Below are 7,992 nucleotides of genomic sequence, written 5' to 3'. Positions count from 1 at the left end.
ACCGCATTACTGCAGAAGCTGCACCGATCCGCCTGTCAATCTCCCGTTCCATCCTTCCCTCACTCGTGAACAAGACCCCAAGATACTTGAACTCCTCCACTTGAGGCAGGAACTCTCTACCAACCTGAAGGGAACAAGCCACCCTTTTCCAACCGAGAACCATGGCCTCGGATTTGGAGGTGCTGATTCTAATCCCAGCCACTTCACACTCGGCTGCAAACCGCCCCAGTGCAATGTACTGTATGTGTATGTATTTTAATTGCATGGAAATGTTGCCTGGCACAATTAGACTGGATGCAGCCAGAACAGGTCTGCTGAACAAGTGTTAATTAAATTAGAATAACAGAGGATTTTACCCCTGTGTCATTTAATTTATTACACTAATTTAACTGTATTCAGTGAACCCACTGGAAGAAACCGATTACATTGTGCATAAAAAAAGTTAAAAGTGATGCTGATTTGATAAACTTTGGCTTTATCTCTCACACACACACACACACACACACACACACACGCATGGCTGTCCATACTAATTCAGTGATTACATTGTCTGATGTAGCTTCACTGACACAAAGTATAAGAGGGTTTCAGTACAAGTCGTACTCGTGGGGATGTCACCGGTTCTCTAACCTCTAGAATCAACCTGAACCAAACTCTCGCCCAACCCCAGGAGCAACTCTTAACCCTCAGTGAAGACTAGACAATGTTCTTGTTTTCCAAAACCATCTTCATGTTTCAGAAATGTCCACAAAATCCAGTTTCTTCGCTTTCACCGCAAGTCTTCGTTTTTATCAAAATGCCCTCAAATTGCAAAAATATTGAAATATTTTAAGAAAAGTCCTCACTTTTCAGGAATGTCTTGCTTTTCTGAAAAATATATTTTCCAAATGTCCTCAGTTTTAACAATGTCCACAATTTCCAAAACAACAAATCCAGTTTCCACAGGTGTTTCCAGAAAGTGTCGTGATCTCATAAAAAGCCTAAACTCCACCAAAAATGACAATAAAAAAAAATCTTTTAAAACAAACTTGTCTAGTGAATATCCTCAAATATAAAAATTTAAAATGCTGAGCAGTCAAGAGAAATGTCCAAACTGTCTTCATGCTCCAAAAACTGTCTGAAATTCTCTAGCAATGACTGACATTTCCACAAATTCCCCAACATGTAAAAAAAATGCCATCACTTTCTAAAACCACCCAAATTTTCCAGAAATGTGTTTTTATAAAAGTCTTCACTGTTCCACAAATCCCAACAACCAGATGTGCTTTTCCAAATTAGGTCACAAGGTTCCCAAAAACATCCAAAATAGCTTTACCTTCAAAAAAGGTGTTGCAATGTTGTAATTTTCCAGAAATGTCTCTAAAGTGTCATCAAACTCAAAACTGTAAAAAAAAAAAAAAGAAAAAGAAAAAAAGTTTGCACTTTTCACAAAAAGACTTTCCAAAAGATTTACTCACTTTTCAAGATTGTCAGCTACTGGCTGAACACCAGCCCGATGCAGACACGACATGATTTCTTTTCTCTTAGGCCACAAAACCGTCAAAGTTATCTGTAGTTTAAACTGTTCCACTGTAAGTTTCTTCCAAACAGATTCTTTTTTTTTTTTTGTATTGAAACATTTAGAGGCAAAAAGGTCTTTGGATTTATAGAGCGGTTACACAATCAGACAGCAGCACACCAGCGTCCAGAGCCACTACTTCAAGTAAAAGAGAAAACTGACATCCTTTGCCTCCTGATGGAGACATTTCAGCGTCCGAGTCGAACATGCAGCAGCATCTCTGTGTGACCCGACCCTGGTCACGTAGCAGCTTCATCCTCTCCATCAGTGACAGCCACCACCTTCACAGGAAACCATTTCAGCTGGGTCAGGGAACAGCAATCTAATCTCCACCCCAACCACCAATCACTTCATCACCACCCTCCATTATCCCATCAGCAGCAGTCGGCCTCATCTGATTAACCTCAGGCTGCGCTATCTGACCGGCTATCTGTAATGTACGCCACAGGAGGAAGTTGCAGACATCATCCTCCACACCGCTGGCTCCACTTACACAGGATGTGAGGGAGAAGACGAGTCCAGGAGGATCGGTCAAATCAGACCGTGGATCAGGTTTCACTGGGCGTGTTGGACAAGGTCACTGCAGCACACAGGCCTGTGGATTTCTGAGTCAAAAGGCAAGAACAGCCAGAACTGTCCTACTAATCAGCAAAGGAACAGTTATATCTGGATGGAGATCAATACTAGTAGTATCAATACCCAACCCTGTCTCCTAGAAATGACTTTTCTGTACATATGAAATAGGTTTAGGGTTAATCGGGGCTGTTGAGGAGGTCGGCCCCCTCAGGTCAGGCTGTAAACCAGAGGTGACACAGTCACAAACTGAGCAGTGGTTTCTCTCTCCAGCAAAGCACTGCACACAGCACAGGGGCGCATGGGAATTTACCCAGAGTGCTGTTCAGTGCCGATGCACTTTATAAATCATGCAGCAGAACTCACTCTGTAACAACATTAAGTGATGAAAGGGATGAGGAGTGAGATGAGACATGAGGGGAGCATCCATCACACCCATGGTGCTCTCTAATTACAACATACTGTACATCCTAAATCCAGTAGCGATGCAGCCTGAGAGCAAACAGGAAGCACCTCACCGACACGCTGCTCACTCGCTCTCTTAGGCACACAGGCTCTCTCCTCGGTTTCATAAATGTGTTGCCATGGCTGGCTGAGGCCTTCACAGAGAGATGGAGCAGCATGCCCCACCCTTCAGCCCAGCACAGATACTCCACCCAAAATAATACAAAACTGTTTTCTTCAGCTGAACTGAACTGAATTTAATGCTGTCATATCTTCATGATGAAAAAAGATCCAGACTTGCTTCTGGTCCATGATCTTGGCGTTCCAGACAGCCACCGTCCTACCACTGAGGTCTTCAAGCTTTAGGGAACTATAGTAACTACTGGCACCAACACGTCTGCTGTGGGAACACTGGACCTATCATAAATTAAAGTCACAAGACAAACCACTTTGCTGTTCTCGGTGTGTTCAGCTTGGGCACAGTCACTACATGCACTCAAATAACAGGGCTACTGCTGGCTTTCTGCAGCAGCTGGTGGCAGGTGAGAGGAGCCTCCTGACTGACAGAGTGGAGTTACAACCAGCAGGGTCCCTGATCAATCAGCTGATCATTGTCCTGATGATCTGTTTATTCCCAGAATGTCAGACACTGGGAAAAAGTCCCACTGTGACTTTCCAGAGCCAAAGGTGGTGTTTTCATGTCTTGTTGTGTCCAACCAGCAGATCCACAGACACTCAGCTGATTCTCATGTCTGACAAAGAAAAGCATCAGCTCCTCATATTAAAGAAGGTGGAACCAGAACATGTTGGTGACTGTTGCTTCTAAATAGTTGCCGGTTAATTTTCTACCAGTGAACTGACTCATGGCTGCAGCTCTAGGTCACTGAATGGCTTCAGTCATTACTTTCAGCCAAACCATCCTCTAATAGTGCTTGTGCCTAAACCTGGGACGCTCTGAGTTTCTTTCTGAGGTTGTACACAGAGGGAGAACTAGGATGGTACGAAAGACCTGGTGTCCTCCTGGGTTGTACACAGAGGGAGAACTAGGATGCTACGAACGACGTGGTGTCCTCCTACTGTCTCAAATTTTGTGCCATGTTTGTTTTACTCTCAAAGATTAGAGTCTGTTCAGAGGTCAGATTAAAGACGTTGGTTTCTGGAGGAGGAAAGAAAGATTAAATCAGTGAGACCTCCAGCACATTGTTACATCTGAGAATGTACAGCTCATCGGGACGTCCTGTAGTCCAGCATTCAGGGGTGATGAAGGGATAGTTATTTAATATTTTACTGACTCAGCATGTTAACCAACACATTACATGAACACATGCCAATTATGAGAAGTCACACATCGGTTCTACATGGTTCGATGTAATAAAGCCATGTTGGTGAATGTGCTTTACTGAGCTGCAGCAGAGTTTGGTCCTCAGGGACAAAAGTCACCACTCCATCCTGTTTCCTTTCTTTCTTCTACAGGGTTCTCCACCAGCTCAGTGTTCGTGAACTGATTTCACTGCATCGTTTTTGGCACCGGTGCTGCAGTTGAAGTGATACAACAACCTGCTGTCAGGCCACACACTGACTCTGCACCAGGCACATTAAAATCTCTTAGAAATGATAGGTTTTACTGAATTTCCTGCAGGGGCTGGGGGAATAGTTTAATTGAGGTGGAAATTCGGGAAACACAGTTTTCATCACATGCAACCATTCATCTGAGCAGAAACCCATTAGAAGTCACTGGGAGCCTGGGGTACTATCAGCATGAGTCTTGTTGGCATGTTTTTCTTCTTCGTGAAGCTCATCATCGGTCTTCTCTGACCTAAAGACAGCAGATCGTTTTGCTGTAAACTGCAGTGGGAGCTCAGCAGGTGGATGTCGGGAGGAGGCGCGGAGCTTTCACGGAGCACTGCTAAAGCTTTTAGCTGTTCAGTCGAGCAGCAAATGAACCCTCCCTCCAGCTGAGCCTTGCTGCACGCTGACATCCAACAACAGACTAAAGAGCTGCTCATGAAAGTCCCGTCATACAGATCCCTGTACAGCTGCAACACCGTTAACAGCTCAGCGCCCCACTCGCTGCCAGCGCTGAAGAAAACATCATGTTTGTGGAGAACCATCAGGGCTTCACTGCACAGCAGACAGAGGCTCCCAGCTCTCTGCTTCACCTTTTCAGGATGTGCATCAGTTTCACCGTGTCCCGGTGGCCAACTGCTGAAACAACCCTGGAGCCCAGAAAGCCTCCTCCTGTGAAGGGTACCCCCCACTGCACTGAAAGTCAGCTGTGACTCTGTGTACTGTGGAGTTTTAAAGTAGAAAAGTTTCATATTTGTAAAAGTTTCCCAGAGCCCAGAAAATCAAGACCAAGTTGGAATTCAGCTTCTGCAGACCAAGATGTTAAAGCTTAGTTTCTGATCCATCATTCAAGCCCCTCGGGGAGGCATCGCATTGGTCTGCAGCCTGACAGAGCCCAGACCACCACCAGTATGTCCAGAGCCCCGAGGTCCAACCCCCACAGAGCCCTGGTCCCAGCATCATGGGGTCGCTCTGTGGTCACACACAGACTACCGCTCCAACAAAGGTCGACTGGACCCGAGGAACTTGCCGTTACATTAAGAAGTATGGTGCATGTACTGCCAAGTACATTTACTCAAGCAGTGTACTTAAGGACAGCTTTGAAGTAGTTGTACTTTACTTGAGTATTTCCATTTTATGATACTTTTTACTGTTAATCCACTACATTTATCTGACAGCTGCAGTTACTTTGCAGCGCAGATTAATACAGAAAATAATCAACAAATAAATGATGACACATTATCAAAGATGAAGGTGAAACTCTGACGGCACCACGGTAGAAAACGTTGGTAATATTTGCACCATCTTTACCATCGCCTCAGTGTATCGATCATCATAATCCAATAACATGATGGACACTACTGTGAAAATGAGCCTTTCTACATAATAAGTGTATATTTTGCTGATAGTGCTTTAATACTTCACATTTTGAATGCAGAACTTTACCTCGTAACACAGTATTTCTACTCTGTGGTACTACTAATTTTACTTCCACTCCTGACCTAAATACTACAATATGTAAAACACAGGAAAAACAGCCCACAGTGTGTACTATGATGTGACCAGTTACACATATCAGTGAAAAACCCTCTTCATGTTTTTAATTCACTCATTCAACTTGAAAGTATCAGTCAGAGCCGGATCTACTGCCGCCGCCAACCAGTCAGGTTCACAGGAACAAGACAGACGTGATGTCACTGTGACCTCTGATTTTCAGCCACCAAAACATGACCAGTTCATCCTTGAGTCCATGTGGACACTTGTGCCACAATTGAAGAAATTCACATCTGCCTGCGGCCGACGTGGAGGGAGGCGCTGGCAGGTTGTTGTTTCCAGATGCTCCTCAGAGTAAAGTCCAAACATGAGTGTTACCTGAGGACTCTATGGAGTGAAACACACTGCTGGCGCACAGGTTTGTGAACTATGAAACCAAAACATGAATATGTAGCCTAGTCCAGGTATGAACAGCAGAGAATTGAAATACCCAAGTAAAATTCAGATACCTCAGAATACATTCATACTCAGTTACTTTGCAGCACTGGGTGTGTGTCGCAGTTCAATTTCTCTGCTTACGGTCGTTTGCAGTGACAGTACATGAGATTGCTGGTGGCAGGAACATTCCGTCTATAGTGTGTCTCTGCTCAAACGAAGATGAGGACGGGCGTGGCTGATATGAACAATCCCCCTGCATCACACACACACACCTAGTGCAAACACCAGTGTATGCAACTCACATGAGCCTACAGAAGGCAGCAAAACAAATGCTCTGAAATGCCAGAAGAAAGACCAGAACACCCTGGAACCCGAGGTTCTGTCTGTGGAGACACGTGAGCCAAACTGCCTCTGTGGAGAAAATCCTCCTACTGTTACTACAAACATCTGGCCGCACATAGGCGGGCATCTTATAGCGAAACACCGGCACAGGAGAGAAGATATCAGGGCACATTATAAAGTTATTATGAGCTGAGCTTTTGAGTTTCAAATATCACAAACAGGCATCTCAAGTGAAACGAGGAAAGTATCACTGTAGAATACAGTAGAATTCCTGTGAGCTGAATCCCACCGACTCAGACAGGAGCTGAATGTACCATAACAACAAGAAAAACACAGGCTGTCAGAGGAATATTTAAAAAGCCACAAACCACCACGGTGCCACCCTCTACTGACTCGCTCACTCGCTACAGTGTTTATCAGGAGCAACTAATAGTTTATCACTCATGTTTGATGCATCAGTCAGAGGCCGTTTAAACAAAGCTGTGGGACTGTGAAAGTTTGACCTGCGGTTAATCGTCTCTTTGCTAATGATTCAGTTAGAAATGTTGGTCATCCACTCATAAGGCTGGTGTGTGCAGGTGTGAGCATTAATAAGCTGTTAATGCATGGATTTAGGTCGAGGCTGGCATCATCTCTGTGAATAGGGATCTCCTATTAAACAGTGAATGAACAGAGATGAATGAACGAATGAATAAGTGAATGAGTGAATGAAGGGATGGATGCTGCTGTGGGCTCACCACACTGTTCTGACACCATGAAGCCATTTCACCCAGCCACAAAACGCCTGAACATCCTCAGACATAAAGACAATGCAGCTCCAGTCATTTCACTATCGAATCTTCAGACCCTAACGTCCACCACAAAAACAGATTCTTTTTAGATCATTAATTCTGATGAAATCTGAATAAGCTCTGCTTAAACTTTCAATCTTTGCTCTTTTCCAAGCTGCTCAAAGAGACTCCGAGTTTGACATCATGTGAATATTCCAGGGTTTTGTTGAGACACTGAGGTGATATTTGTTGCAGGAGAAAACGAGCCTCACTTTGTGCTTCTCCCAAACCCCACAGCTCACACAGCGCGTCAGCAGGAGGAACGGGCACAGACCTGGCTCCCGGACCAGACCGCGCTCGGGTCCCCACTTTCATACACATCTAGAAGTACATGAAGTCAAACGAGGACACATAAAGCTGCTGTTAGATCATGAAATCCCCGGAGCAGCAGTGAGTCCAAAGACAGTGCGGGAATGTTGTGGGGCGCGTTACAATGCTGTCAGATTGGTAACGGCTCCACAAAACAGAGTGAGGTCCATGTGAAAGCACGACAGCAGAAGAAGACAAGAGGAAGAAGAGACAGTACCAGACGCTCAGGAGGAAAGCAGCGTGTGGCAGTGTCTGTGCTCTTTACCTGGTCACAGGTGCATGAAGAAGCAGCTCCACAGTGAGAGAAGCATCAGAAAGTTCGCTGGTTCAGCTCAGACGCACTGACCTGAGACCGGCTCCACGCTGACGGATACACAGCTTCATCCTTCTCCTCCTCTGGTGGCAGGAGAACCTCTACAGCCCCCCGCCGCCCATCCC

At 45.1% G+C, this 7,992-nt stretch overlaps 1 protein-coding gene across 1 annotated transcript in view; it reads right to left on the bottom strand.

The window, feature by feature from the left end:
• Nucleotides 1–7,973, bottom strand: part of cpne4a (copine IVa) — a 59,550-nt gene extending 51,577 nt beyond the window's left edge. Inside the window, exon 1 of the mRNA XM_020617361.1 lies at nt 7,820–7,973. The gene's annotated coding sequence lies outside the window, so the exon portion shown is untranslated. The remainder of the gene's footprint in view (nt 1–7,819) is intronic.
• Between the last annotated feature and the right edge of the window lie 19 nt (nt 7,974–7,992).

This window comes from Monopterus albus, unplaced genomic scaffold (genome assembly GCF_001952655.1).
Source record: "Monopterus albus unplaced genomic scaffold, M_albus_1.0 scaffold189.1, whole genome shotgun sequence".
NCBI classification, from domain to species: Eukaryota; Metazoa; Chordata; class Actinopteri; order Synbranchiformes; family Synbranchidae; genus Monopterus; species Monopterus albus.
Note: the sequence above shows the minus strand (reverse complement) of the source record. Positions and strands in the feature narration are given on the sequence as shown.